At 37.5% G+C, this 14,210-nt stretch overlaps 2 long non-coding RNA genes across 2 annotated transcripts; one reads left to right on the forward strand and one right to left on the reverse strand.

Annotated features, from left to right (window-relative positions):
* Positions 1–2,326: 2,326 nt before the first annotated feature.
* LOC106955743 (uncharacterized) lies at positions 2,327–9,299 on the reverse strand. Its single transcript, XR_001426645.1, has 3 exons — positions 9,140–9,299; positions 3,557–3,734; positions 2,327–2,556 (listed from the first exon to the last, which is right to left on the reverse strand). It is a non-coding gene; the product is annotated as an uncharacterized LOC106955743 (long non-coding RNA).
* On the forward strand, positions 6,361–9,381 carry LOC106955744 (uncharacterized). Its single transcript, XR_001426646.1, has 3 exons — positions 6,361–6,427; positions 8,123–8,354; positions 9,295–9,381. It is a non-coding gene; the product is annotated as an uncharacterized LOC106955744 (long non-coding RNA).
* The last annotated feature ends 4,829 nt before the right edge of the window (positions 9,382–14,210 follow it).

Genomic DNA, 14,210 nt, shown 5'->3' on the forward strand with positions numbered 1-14,210 from the left:
TTTACATTGTTCAGTTTGAGTATGCTACTCTTTTATTATAGGAACTACTCAAGTATCAATAGGAATAAGGACATGGTACTCTAGTTTTGTCTGATGCTAAAGTTAAAATAAGTAGTGCTATAGACAAAAATAAGTGTGAATAATAAATGAAGAACAGTATTTGGTCACTGATCCAATCCCCCTTCTCTGATCTTGTCATATGGAGGTCACTCGCCTGCTGTAGCCTTCTGGGGTCATCCTCTGACCAACACAAGCACAAACACACCAACTTTCAATTTGATAATTGTGGTAAACCTGAGAAATTTTGGTTTGGGTATGATGAGTCTTACAGATTTTTAAGCAAGACCCACCTGAAGTGAATTTACTTCAGACTAGGGTTTTTTTTTTTTACCTGAAGGTGACCGGTTGCTACAGCAATTACTCTCTACCACGCTTGCTCTCTCTCTTTCTCTGTGTGTAGCGATGATGAGATAAGACTCCATTCAGGAGAGCAGATGAGTAATGTTACAGAGACCAAACATTGAGCGCTTTGATTTTTCCATTACTCTCTGCTTTGTTAGTAGAGCATTGCCTTGGACTAGACTGTAATATTGATTACATCCCCTGCTCTGCTACTGATCCAGTATTTTTAGAGTTCAAGGTAATTTGAAATCTTCTCATCCTTTAAGAATAGAAAAGAGTTCATCAACCTTCAGTCATTATTTGATAAGCTTGTGAGCGCAAAAAAGTGTTCAATTTCCCTCAATGTGTAGGTTTGGTTTATTGTTAAAGCATTTGAAGACAAAAATCTGTCTAAAAACGTAGATGAAGTCTCTTCTCTTACTTAATTAATCACTTTGAAAATTGGTCAAACAAATCCACCTTTATCACAATGTAGGGTACATGAATGCTGTATATCTAGCAAAAAAATAAAAAAACACATATTTTTTTTATTTTTCCAGTTTATTGTGTAATCTGTGTTTACAGATATACGGGATATGTCTGAGAAAAGCCTTTTTTGTAGCATCTCAACAACATAGTTCCAGAATTTTATTACTGGACTTCAATTGCCACAATATACTTTGAAATGGTGCCAGGCATCAATTCATACCCCTCCTTGGGAACATTTTGTTCCCTCCACGACAGGTAGCGATTCAAATCCCCTTTTCAATAATTTAATCATTGTTTATCTTTCCCAGGGTTAAAATTTTATTTTGATTTCGAGACAGAGAAGTGGCTGTCTGGAAATATTTCTAAATTGCAAACGTTCATGGTTTAAAAACTAAACGACTGTCATTCACATTCAAATAAGGGAAATGCTGCAACTATAGTTGGCAAGCTACAAGCTATGTCTGCCATGCAGCCAGCTAAAGACTTCTTCAATAAGCAGAACGTGTAAATAATGAACAGGAAAACGTCAACTTGTTATTTTGTGCTCCTCAAACAGCAAAACGATAAAAAAAGTCTAATTTTCTGTGCAGTAAACATGTGTAAACTATCAGATGTTTTGTAATTTTATATTTTTGAAGCATGCAGATATTAACCAAAGCAAAAATACATATTATATGATTATAACTATTCATGCCAACTGTTATTCTATGAAGCTGTTGTATTCATGGATAAAAAAGAGGAAAAACTAAAGGGAAAGACGACTATAGTGAAGTCGTCAAGTTGGATAAAAACAAGAATAAACACTTATTTTTTTCTTCTAGGAGTTATTTGTTAGGAACACAAATGGAATAGAAAATAGGTAGCATAATATATAAGCATAATTTCAATGATAATATTCATGAGGATATAACTTCTATTTTCATTTGATTCCTTTCTAAGGTCTTTACAGTGATAACTAAACCCTACGATTAGGATTCACTGCAGTCGCTGTTGTCACCCGTTGCCTAAGAGCCTTGACAGACTGTGGCGCATGTGCGCAACTGCGTGTCTTGTGGCCGCATCGATGCTGATGAAGGACCCGTTTCGCCGTGTGATGAAAGATGAGAGACAATACGTGAGTCATGCATATAAAAGCAATCAATGGGATTGGCTGCGGACTTATGCAACCTAACACCAGCCATCATGTTTCACAAATATTCCAATAGTCTTTCCTCAGGGAGGGATGCAAATTGAGAAATTAAGAACAATTAGACGCCCTTACCTGCGTGGAGGTTTAATATTCATGTCAGGAAGACTCGGATGCCTGTAAGGACCTCCTAAGAAGCTGAAGCATTATTCATTTACTCACTGACGTTCTTACACGGACACACATCACTTCCTAATTTTCCACCAGGGACACTCAGCTTTTTCCATCAGGTGCATAAATCTGTTTATGTTTTGTTTTTTTGTTTTTTTTCAGACAAGATTAATTTCAAGAACTGAATTGTGTTGCCTGCTAGGACTTTCCACGTATGCAGATGAACTGTGAGCTGCAACCTTGACAGGGTCGCCAGCCACAATGTTTGGAGTCACCAGAGGGCAGGAGTCCGGTCTCTTCACAGCTCCTGTCTGCGACTAAATTGCTTCGTATATTGTGGCGAACGGCTCCAGATGCTCCGAGTCACCTTGAGACAACGGCCTCCAATTCTAAAAAGGTGATGGAGAGAAAGAAAAAGGGAAAACATAAGATAAGTGCAATAATATCTGGGCCAGCGACAAAGGTGTTGTTAAAGTGGCAAGTAAGGTTTCAGAGTGGAGAAGATATAAAGAAGAAATATAATTCAAGCTGATGTGAAATGTATGTTTTTTCTACTATATTTTGGGCGTATGGGTATTTAATTTTAAGAATAAAATGCAGGACAGTGTCTGAATTTTCAACAAAGTAAAATTTATTTTTTTTTTTATAACATTTTGGAAAATATGATTGAAATTAGTGCATCTGTGTCCTGTTGTAAAAATATGTGATTATTTACCTGTTATCTTTCCCTTCATCTGTGAAAATTCAAGCACTTAAAAAAAAAAGTTTTAAATAGCTTTCCTTAGGGAACTCCTCCACACTTAAGTTTTAGGAAATTAAAATATAAAAGTGTTTACGATGCACGTTTTATTTCATATCTAATGCACAAACTAACCAAATCAAACTGAAAAAGGAGGGAAAACCAGTTGAAACAACAGCTGGGTGGAAAGTTGAGATGAAAGAGTAAAAGAAAGTCAGGAGAGCAAAGAAAAGTAAGGAGACAACATCTTTCCAGTTTGAAATAAAAAAAAAGAAGATAATCATTAAAATTGTCTGGCGATGATGAAGGAACCAAAGAAATTCAGTAGAGAAAAAGATCTCACACATCATCCTTTCCGATTGAATAAATTGCAGCCTTACGAAGGCGTCATTAAAGAGATATTCACCAGCACAAAAACGGCAAACTATTTCAGCGACATACATTCAGAAACGTGACGTAAACGACAGCTGCTCTGGTTGTTTTGACTTCCACTTGCACATTAACCAAATCATCAAAGCAGCACAAAATTCTGAGTGTGACAGCTGTCTGCGCGTACGAGGACACGTTTTATTGTGCTGCAGGATGCAATTAAACTTTGAATTTGGAGCTCTGTTGTGTATGCGTGTGTGTGTGTGTGTGTATACGCGTACGACGGCTCCTCCTGCATCCGAGACAAGACGATTGGATCTGCCAACCAGCCGCGAATGTTAATTACTTCAGCAATCTTCAGGCTCACTTCTCCCCAATCACTCCCATCGCTGGAAATGGAATGAGCTCGGCCCTTTCAGCAAGGCCAGGCCCAGACTGAGCCTCCGATTGGAATCTGTTCTGAAAAAGGAGGAATTCAAATGAGTTGAACAATAAGGAGGCTATTCAGAGCGTAGCTGTGTTCCAAATATTTAGTTGGTCTCCCACTCACTCACTGTACACCAGTCAAGCAGAACAATGCGACCACAGATCATCTTTTCAGCATGGTGCCTGTTGTTGCGTGAGATATGTTAGGCAACAAGTCAGCCTTTTGTCCTCAAAGTGGGAGAATTAGAAGCAGGGTGTAAACATTTAAGGGCCGTACTGTGATAGTTAGAGTATTTCCAAAACTGTACTTCTACAATGTTCCTGTCCTTATTTCAATGATGGAGTGAGGATGAACAGGGCTCAGGTGGGTTTTATGCAACAGACAAGCTACTAAAGCTGGTACTCCTCCTGGCTCTGATTGGTTGTTTCTAGCTCTGGAAGAAGACAGAAGCGCAATTTTTTTTCACAGTTTACCTGTTTTATAGCGTACTGTCACAGCATGATGACAGTTTCAACAAGTAAAAAAAGAAAGTTTTATAAAAGTTACGTACTGCAGCTTTAAGACACTGTGACTCCTCATTTGCACACTGAGGCAGAAATGCATAATAGAAAGCAAAATAATGAGACAGAAAAATGTGAAAAAGCCTGAAATTAAAACACCTGTGGGAAAAAAAACAATAAATAAATCACTAAAGAGACGTAAATGCACATATGAGTACAATGAGAAACATGAAACAGTAGAAGCCACATTACGTGCTTAAGTATGTTATTTGACAAAACTACGCTAAAAAGAAAATATACTAATTCATAAAGGTGAGATAAAACTCTCCTTTATAAAGTGTATCGATTTATTTGTTTAATTTAATTTAATTTGTAGACATAATGCACATCAGTTAACATTTCCCTAAATACACCAGAATTAGTCAAAAAGCTGCTTTTCCCACAAGTGTTTTCTTATTTACAAATTCCTACTTTTAATTTTAATTCTAGGTTTTCGTCCTCCATAGAATGTAGCTCTTCTTTCGCTAAACCTCTCCGCCAACTATGACATTACACAATGTTTTGGAAGAGAGTAACTGTAGCTTTCATTAGTAAAGTAATTTTTAGGTGAAAAAAAAAAAAAAAACTGCAAAAATGATGACGTTCTCTGTCCTGCACCTGATCCGGCTGTTTTCTTAAGCCTGATTTCTCCTGCCCTCCAAACTGTCATCAATCTCTGTTTAGACCACCGACTCCAGTCCCGATGCACACCTGGTTACTCAATGAGATTTTTTTTGGGGGGGATAGCAATTTCTGTGTGGTACATCCCGGTCTAGTTAATGCGTACACATCCCATCTATCATCAAGGATGACCTCAACAAGGAAAGCAGAGCGGCAGGAAGTGCTTAGCTTCTCATCGTCTGAAAAACAAATCAGTTCGTGGAACATGAAGAAGGTGATTCAAAGGCAAAGCAAGAAAGTAGAGGTTGTGATTAGCAGGTTTCACAAAGCTGACATCCTGGGAAAATCAGAACAAACCACAAACTCTTCTCTTGTTCTTTTGAAATGGAGCTGGGGTTATTTTGGCAACGCTTGCCTCCACAAATTAACAAAGCACCACGATGAGACCCCAACAGCACAACCAAGGAACCAAATACACACATCTCAAGGTTTGTGATACCTCCAGCTCTCATTTATAACGTACTGCAGGCGGGGGGAAGCCATGGCCCCGTAATTAACCAGTCCCACCCTTTTGACCGCTCAGCCAGGAGCAATCTGATTCTCAGGCGCATCTTTTCCCTTCTCTGAGCACTGAGAAACTCAGCACTACGTTCTGCTCTAGGAGGCGCACTGAATGAGAGAAAAGGCAAAAAAAAAAAAAAGGCATCCATGGCTAATCCTTTTATATTGGTACTCCTGGAATTTGTCCACACTTTGTCACATTTCAAGCACAAACGTCATTGTGTTGTATTGCTATTTTACAGCACAAAGTAGAGCATAACTGTGAAGGGCAATGGAAAATGAAAAAAAATTAAAAAAAAAAAAAAAAAAAAACAAGGATATTTCAACCTAAGTTTCCTTGTATCATCTGTATGAATGAACTGTATGAATGGAGTTCACTCCATTCTACATAGTTCATACAGTTCCCCCCCCCCCCCTTTTTTTGTTTGTCTGACTGTGTCTCCATCAAACTTATTAGAGATTATAATCAAGGTGTTTTTAATGAATTTTATGTGATAGACCAACAAAACATGTTCCTTTTTATTGCTGGGGAAAGTACATGGTCCCCACTTTTCAATAAAAACAAATAAATAAAATAAAACTAAATGAAAATCTGAAAAGGGTGGCGTGCATTTTTATTCACCTCCCATGAGTTTATACATTGGTGAGACGCATGTCGCTCCAAGTACAGCTAACAGTGATTTTTTTGGGGGGGGGAATTGTCTGTAATTCCGTTTACACATCTACAGATTGAAATACTTGCACATTCTTCTTTACTCAGAAGATCTGCTCAAAAGTGATTGTCACTGAACCTCATATACTCTGCAAGAATAATAAAGTAAAATGGATATTTGTTTTTTTTTACAAGTAATATCTGATTTTTACATTTTTTTCTCTGTTTTCTCTTTATTGTCCCTTCACAGGACAATAAAGCCTGTTTCTATTCTATTCTATTCTATTCTATTCTATTCTACATTTCTGAAGCCACCTTCGTCACCTGGCAGCGTTACGCTGTGCTTTCAGAAGTGATAAAGGCTTGTAGAAGATCAAATCTTACAGAAAAATGTGTGTGTGCGTGCGTGTGTGTGAATGATATCACAGTTGAACAGGTTACATAAGGATAAAGAAGGTGATAAGATGAGTTCAACTTATCCGAGGCAGCGAAAAAAATGCTTCTGAAAATACCACAGGGTTTTTCTGTCCCTACGCTTATAGGTCTGTGCACCTTAGTTACAGATATGGACATTTTTCCACATGTTTATCTATAAAAAACTGCTATATTCAACAAATTAAATATGTGTTTCCTATTAAGCTTGTTTGTCACATTAAAGTACCTTTTGAAAATAACCTTTAACACAAGTCTGATATCATTTCATTAAATTTCATAAGCAGGTCTTGAACACTTTTACTTAGTACCACATTTCTATATTAAAAATAGGTTTTATTGGTCTTACGTAGTATTCTAATATTAAATAAACAATCTCAAATAATATGGTTTAATAAAGATAATCCAATGGCAGCAACTCAACTAGGGATGCAGATGTGCTGAGGAAGACTTGTTGAAGCTTGAACCTTTTGACAGAATGAGAAAAAATGGTGATTTTGGTGCCAGAAAAGCTGGTTTGGGTATATTTTTAAAAAAATATGTTGATCTGCTGTGATTTTCATGCTAAACTATATCTCAGGTTTATAGAGAAGCTGTGTGGACAATACGTTAAAAATATACATCGTTTTATGTCGAGAGAATAGGTGAGCAATACACAAAGGCTCACCAAAATCAAACAATAATAGGTCGAAAAGAGATTTTCTGATCTCATAAATCTGAATTTAACATCCATATGACACGGTCATGATTTGGTATAAACAACATAAAAGCAGGAATCTACCTTGCCCTGCATCAACAATTCAAACTGGAGAGTGTGACAGTTGTTCACATGCCAACACATCTTGTAAACCTCTTCCTTTGTTTTCACAATCCCCTGAAGCCTGCACTTATCCCTGCTTACACACCTTCCACTTAACTTTCCATCAATAGGCTTGGATACAGCACTCTGTGAACAGCCAGCTTTTTTTTTTTTTTTTGGTAATGGCATTTTGTGACTTATCTTCCCAGAGGAGGATGTTACTGACTGTGTGCTGGAGAACTGTTGAGTCAATATCCTTTGCAACATAACAATTCTGATTCAAGATCTTTTTTAATCTGTCCGCTGTGATATTTTAATTAGCTGAGAAACAGAAGTGTAGTGTTTTCGTTAGCTGTAAGGAATAATCATTGACATTTAGATGATCTGGATGGGGTTAGGTTGGTAAACCTCTCAATTCAATGAACTTTTGTAAGAAATGCATCCACGTCCGATTCTATGGTATTACCAAAACGTAGCTTTTTAATCACAAAAACTGAAGTCACAGACGACGTTTCACAAAATTTGCAACACTGCAAAGTACCTAAAAGTACAGGTGGAACGCTGAAACATAAACACCTGCGAACATTATCAATCTCTAGTGTTATTATCTGCCTATGGCAGAAACTTGAAATGCTTAAGAGTAGAAAACAAACAATAGGGAGACTTTTTGGAGATGGAAACGTGCTGGAATGCCAACAGACACGGGTGACTTCTTTTAACGAAATTGACTCGCGCGACGCCTGACTGCGAGACATTAATGGTCAAAACATCATACTTGTTTTTTTGTTTTTTTTTGTGTGTGTGTGTGTTTGACAGCTTGATGCACACGACGAGAGCGATTCAGGTAAGGAGGCAGTGGAGGCACGCCTGAATGGGTTGAAAGCCTCCAGAAAAAGGTGGTCATGAAAGTTGGATTCTCAGCAGACGCCGCAGCTTCTGTCAACTCAGTTTACAGTGAGACACTAACACACCGGCAGTTATCGTCTCAGGGGCAGCCACCAGCTCTTGAAGTGTCTGCAGCTCAAAGGTCAACACGTCATTCTTTAAGGTCTGAGGAAAAACTTTTTGGGAGTACGAATCTAGCGATACTAATATTTATCGTGGAAAAAATTATTCTTTCTTTTTTTCAGATACTTTCAAAGTTAGTCAAAGAACAATTATAGATTTAAACCTGTGCGGTTTAAGCATCCTCGAAAATGTATTTTCTGTACAGAGGAATCTTGAAAACAGTGCCTTGAACACATGTCATCACAAAATAAGTTAATTTGTAGTCATTGTAGTTTCTAAACAACAACAAGAAGAACATATCTATACCAGGAGGTAGTCACAGTTCTGAGGTGACACCCATCATCCACATCCATATTTTGAGATGTCGGATATAATTAATTTGCCAGAGATACATGATAAACTTTTGACTGTGAAAAGCTGCAGGAACCTGGCTGATCCAGCTGAAGTTAGAATACTTATACTGCCAAAGGTTTCTTGAGAACTTTATTGCTTTAGGTTTTGGCGTCTTGCATTGAGGCAAGGGTGCTGTGAAAAGGGATGTAGCAAAAGGTAGCTAATTGCAAAGTAAATGAAAATTAATGCAAAAAGCAGAAACATTTACACAAAAGCAAAAAATAATGGAAAAAAGCAAACTTTGTGAAAAAAAAACAAAAACATTTTCTCTGTAAGTCTGAGACTGTTCTAAGTGTAGTCCCATTTACTACAGAAATGCTACAAAAATCCCCACAGTGATTTATTATTTTTTTTTAAATGTTGCTCTAAAAAAAAAAATTAAAATAAATGCCTAACAACAAATTTAACAATGCTGAAATGAACTTTAGTTACCTGTGACTCATTGGGGTAATTCTGTCTTTGCTTCTTCTGGTTGCACTATAATCTTTCTTTTTATAGCCAACTAATGCAAGACACGCTGTCCTTTCATGTCCTTTTCATGTCCCCATCTTCGCCACCACTTGCCCGTTTGGTTGCCTCTCCTCCAGTACATCTGGGCCCATTTAGTTTCCAGTGGAAAGAACGTTGCATTTTTCTGCTCGCTGCTGTTGAGTCACAAGGCCCAGAGGATGTGAAGTCAATCCGACCCATCGGGGCTCGGTTAGAGAGCTCACTCTTGTTCCACTCAAGACAAAGACAAACGCAGGAGAGACGAGAAGGAGGAGAGGGGACTAAAAGAGTGAGAGGGGGGAAGAAAGGAGGAAAAGACAAGTAGAAGTGGAGTAGCAGTGGAAGTGGGCTGAGATGTCAAGTTAGTTAAGCTGAAAAGTGAAATAAAAAACAAGGCGACATCAACAGAATGAAGGTAAAAAAAAATGCATAAAAGCTTTGAATGAATTGTATTATAATTAGCCTTCTATGCATATTAGACTAATTATGTATTCAAAAGTAACATCGATATGTGGGTGTTCATGGTATATACTAGCTCTTGACTGCGCTCCAGTGGGATGTTCATGGTGACATGCAGTGTTAATATTCCTCCAAATATGTAAGCCTAAAAAGCATGGTTCCTGTCCATGGTTCCTGTCCATGGTTCCTGTCCTCCCTGCATGGCCAAGACTTTTGGACCAGTCAGATTAGATGGACGATCAAGTTTAGGGGGATTTACAGATGAATTTCCAAATGTAGTGTGCCACCCTTCTACAGTTTGTGCCCCTCCCTGCCCCCTGGAACCCCCCGATAAAAAAAAATAAAAATATCTAGCCATGTCCCTGCTACCTAACAAGAGGATGCATTAAATATACATCGAGTCCAACCGTTCATGTTTGTTTACTCCATTATTCATGCTGATTTCATTGCTGATGTAGATTCCCCTCGCTGCATTCAAATTAACCCTCATTTATTCATCTGTGACAAACACTCCCAGCATGGAAGTAATTGCGCCACAGTGTTTAATGCTCTTAAATTCCCTAGAATCACATTAGGCATCTCTGTTTTTTTTTTTTTCCTGTTCTTTTTTTCTTCTTTGAGATTTCCTACATGCTCGTCTTGTTGAACTTTTGGTATTTCTTTGTCAAAACTTTCTGAGTGAATGCTGCAGAGTACAAAGCTCTATTACAAGATGGACACTTTGCTGTAAACTATAATTAAAAAAAAAACAATTACTGAATAATGAAAACTGTCAAGTTATGTGCACTAAATGTTAAGTAAGATCTACGAGTCATGCAGCGTCTACTCAATTTACGTTTCGATGTTATTAAAACATGACTTCAGTTGTGGTCAAATTGAATTGGGTTCTTGCAAATGGAGGCTGCAAATACCAACTTGAATACAATTACTGGTTAAAATATTCAATTGCAATTTCATAATACCTTCCACCAATACTTTCTTCAGTTGCACAGTTATGTACTATTTTGTGTTGATATATTACCGTAAATCTCAGTATGTTATCTTTTTAAGCAAATTCGATTTTACATTTTATGATTTATGACTTCTTGGAACGACCTAAGAGTCTCACAGATCATTACTTTAGCTGCGTCACCAACGATGCTCATCAGGTGGTTGATACAAATGACAAATCGTTAAATATAAAAGAAAATAAAAACACAGAAGTAATTTCCTGAGTTCAAAGTAATCTACAAGGTAATGACATCATTACTTTGTCAAAAGATGTTTACAACACATTCAAAGCCTGTTATTTATTTCTTTTTGCAGTCGGCACGTAATGTGCGGTTGTAAAGAGAAGAAATGAATGTCGAGTGAGGTTTGTGTATTGCATGTTTGACTTCCCTGTTAAATGTCTTCACGCTCTACATCCCTCCCCCATCTCCCGTGCCCTGCAACATCATGAACAAAAAGTGGGTCTATGCAACAGCTGGAAAATTAAAGTCAAACTGAACTCTGCTCAGGCGAGGATTTCATTTCACACAAACTCAATAGCTGAACGTTGTGTGGTCGGAGGGGTAATTTCTACACTTGGTCGGGGGACGTGATGTATAAACGAGGACATAATTGGTGTCACAGTTTGATTTTTCTTCTGCTGCATTTAGCAGATGTATGGAGCTTGTTGTCATAATAGCTGAGTTAAGGTTTGTAATTGAGGTCAAGTCGAGGTCATTCCTTTAGGTAAGAAACTGAAGTAAGGTAACGACCTAAAAATGTTCTGTGCATCTTTCTCTATTATGAGAGTTGTAATTCTCCTGTGTAGTATTCTTGTGAAATTGTTTTTTTCTCTTTTTTTTTTTTTTTTTTTTTTTTTTTAATTCTGGGTATCTCATAAGTTTGAATCAGATTTGTTTTTATAAAAAAAATCTTTTAAGTCTCGGGGTTTCCATTTTATTCACACAGACTATTCAATGAATGCTGTATCTTCCACCATTCATTGTGTTGGAGACAAAACTGATTTTTAGATTACGTCCGCAATGAAACCCAGAGGAGGACGGATGAGGGTTGTCTTTTGTGAGCAGAAACACGCAGACATTAACTATCCTCTTCCTGTTCAGTTGTATGGATAAATTATTTGTAAAACCTTCAAAATATAAACTGGAGAACCTTTAAAGAGTAGCTATACTTGCGTTCTGGATCAGCTGCAGAACGCTGCTGCTCGCGTTCTCACTAAAATTTTAATGATGTAAATGATGATTTTTTTTTTTTTTTTTTTTAAGACGGGCCCAAAAATCCGTGTAGGATGGTGAAGTCCTAGCGCAAAACTTTGTGTGATAGGTGGACGGAGCCTGGTGCTGCAAGGTTGGAGACCTTGTCCTGTTAGGCGACGGGGCCTGGATAATACCCGTGTTAAACGGACGGCGGAGTCCAGCGATGACAGGCGCTTAAATTCCGTAACAAAAGTAATTTTACCAAAATATCTTTCCCTTTCTTACTGTTTATTCAATGTCACATGCTGTTTTTATTTTGTTTTTAATTATGTAAAGCTCCTTGAAATGCCTTCCTGCTGAAATGTGCTATACAAATAAATGGGGAAAAAGGCTCGAGAGGTGCATTTATTTCTAAAAGAGTTTACATGCGAGTGTTTCTTAAACTTTTTCTTTGACAAGGCCGTGATCAATGACCACTGAATGAACCGCCCCCACTAAAAATGGAGCTAAACAAATCCACATATTTACCTCTAAAAATAATCACCATTTAAAGCTAAGTGAACTAAAAAAAAATGCATCTTTAAAAGTGTCGTCTTCTTCATGGGCTGACAGATGAAATATCTTCTAAATCCTTTTTTTTTCATGGGAAGCACTTAGCTTATGCAGGTGGATGTGGACCCAGATGAGCCATGTGTCAAACCAATCAGCGGGCCTGACAGTATCACTTGAAACATCGTCCTTCAAGCATCCTTTCATCTGCCTTCCACTGCAAAAACAGAGATGTGAGAATAAGGAAAATCACTTCTTTACTGACAGGGGATTTAGATCACGCTGGCGCCATAAGAATGATGTAAAAGCGACTTATTTAAATCCTTGCTCTGAGATTCATGCAGTGTATGCAAATTGCAATGTTTCTGCTTTCTGGAACACTCATATGTCCAGAAATGTGCAGTGCCTGTTACAGCTATCGTTTTTCTTCCTGCTGCAGGGCAAGAATAAACAGGGCAGTGAGGTGGACATTAATCGTTCTTCTTCTCCTTTTTTTTTTAGACAGTATAATTCTTAGTTTTTGGGAGACAGAAATGCAAGATCATCAACGAAAGGAAGAACAGTTCATATTTTCGTCAGTTTTGGAAAAATGTTCAGTCTCCTGACTGATACCTTTCTACAATGAGATCCTCCAATCCTTTGTGAAGTTCTACAAACTTTAGTTTAACAATAGATTTTTATGTGTTGAGGAGCATACGTTGGAAATATTTTGCATCTTGTGCAAATTCAGTCTGAAACATACCCAAACAACAAACATGAAGTCAAAAACAAACAAAATCTAGTCTCCGAGCTATATTATTGTGTTCCTAAAGTTTAGTATTGTCTCCGTCTATAATTATGCTTACATATCTGATTAAGAACTGCAGGTAGTAATTAAGTTTTATAAACACTGCAGCAGGCATGTAATATTAAAACTGTAGCAAATATTTGAAGTGAGCAGATATTTATAGCATTGCTTTGGCAGCTAAACAAATAGGGAGTAAGCTGTCCCTGCTGACATTCCTGCTGACATTTTTTTTTTAGCAACCATTGGATGGACTGCTGTGGAGTTCATGCTGAATCTAAAAAGCATCACTTAATGCCTGATTTGGATTGAAAACAAAGTAGAAGGGCCTTGTCTTTGTTCTTTTGTTAGTAAATGATTGTAGGTGCCATTACCTCATATCTAATACCTTTTAAGCTGAAGGGATCTGGAGATGAAGAAATTCCTCTCATGTTTTTGTTTTTTTTTGGTCCATAATAAATCCCCAAATTTCAGTATATTGTTATGCCACAACCATCAAACTCACTGCATTTTGTTGGGATTTCGAGCAAAAGACCAACATGTAGCGATTCATAATTCTGACGTATGTAGAGGGAAAAGGACACGTGGATTATTTAATATTTTATTAATAGAAATCTGGGGTGAAAAGCTTGGCATGCATTTGTATTCAACTGAAGCCAATCATAAATATCGTCCAAACAAGCAGCACTGCAGAGTGCTGCTTGCAAAAACCAGCCACGGCAGAGAGCTTCTTCTCCCCAGGCTGCACCTCTGCTGAACGCAATGAACAGCCAGAGTAGTCGGCTGCTGTGCTATGAAACAAAATACGTTTATTGCACTACCACAAGATGCCTTTCCTATTCTTTTTTGATTGTGGATATGTGCAAATAGTATATAATAGTATATACTAAGCTTGTAACATCTCACAGAGCACAGTAAGACTGTTTATTCAAAGGTAAAAGTTACATTTAAAGTGTATCAGAGCACACAGAAATTATGGAAATGTAATTTTTATAGCTATCTATCTTATACAAAGTGGAAACTACCTCTTCATAAT

The sequence above is a fragment of the Poecilia latipinna genome, unplaced genomic scaffold (assembly GCF_001443285.1).
Source record: "Poecilia latipinna isolate Pla-1442-1.1 unplaced genomic scaffold, P_latipinna-1.0 Scaffold764, whole genome shotgun sequence".
NCBI lineage: Eukaryota > Metazoa > Chordata > Actinopteri > Cyprinodontiformes > Poeciliidae > Poecilia > Poecilia latipinna.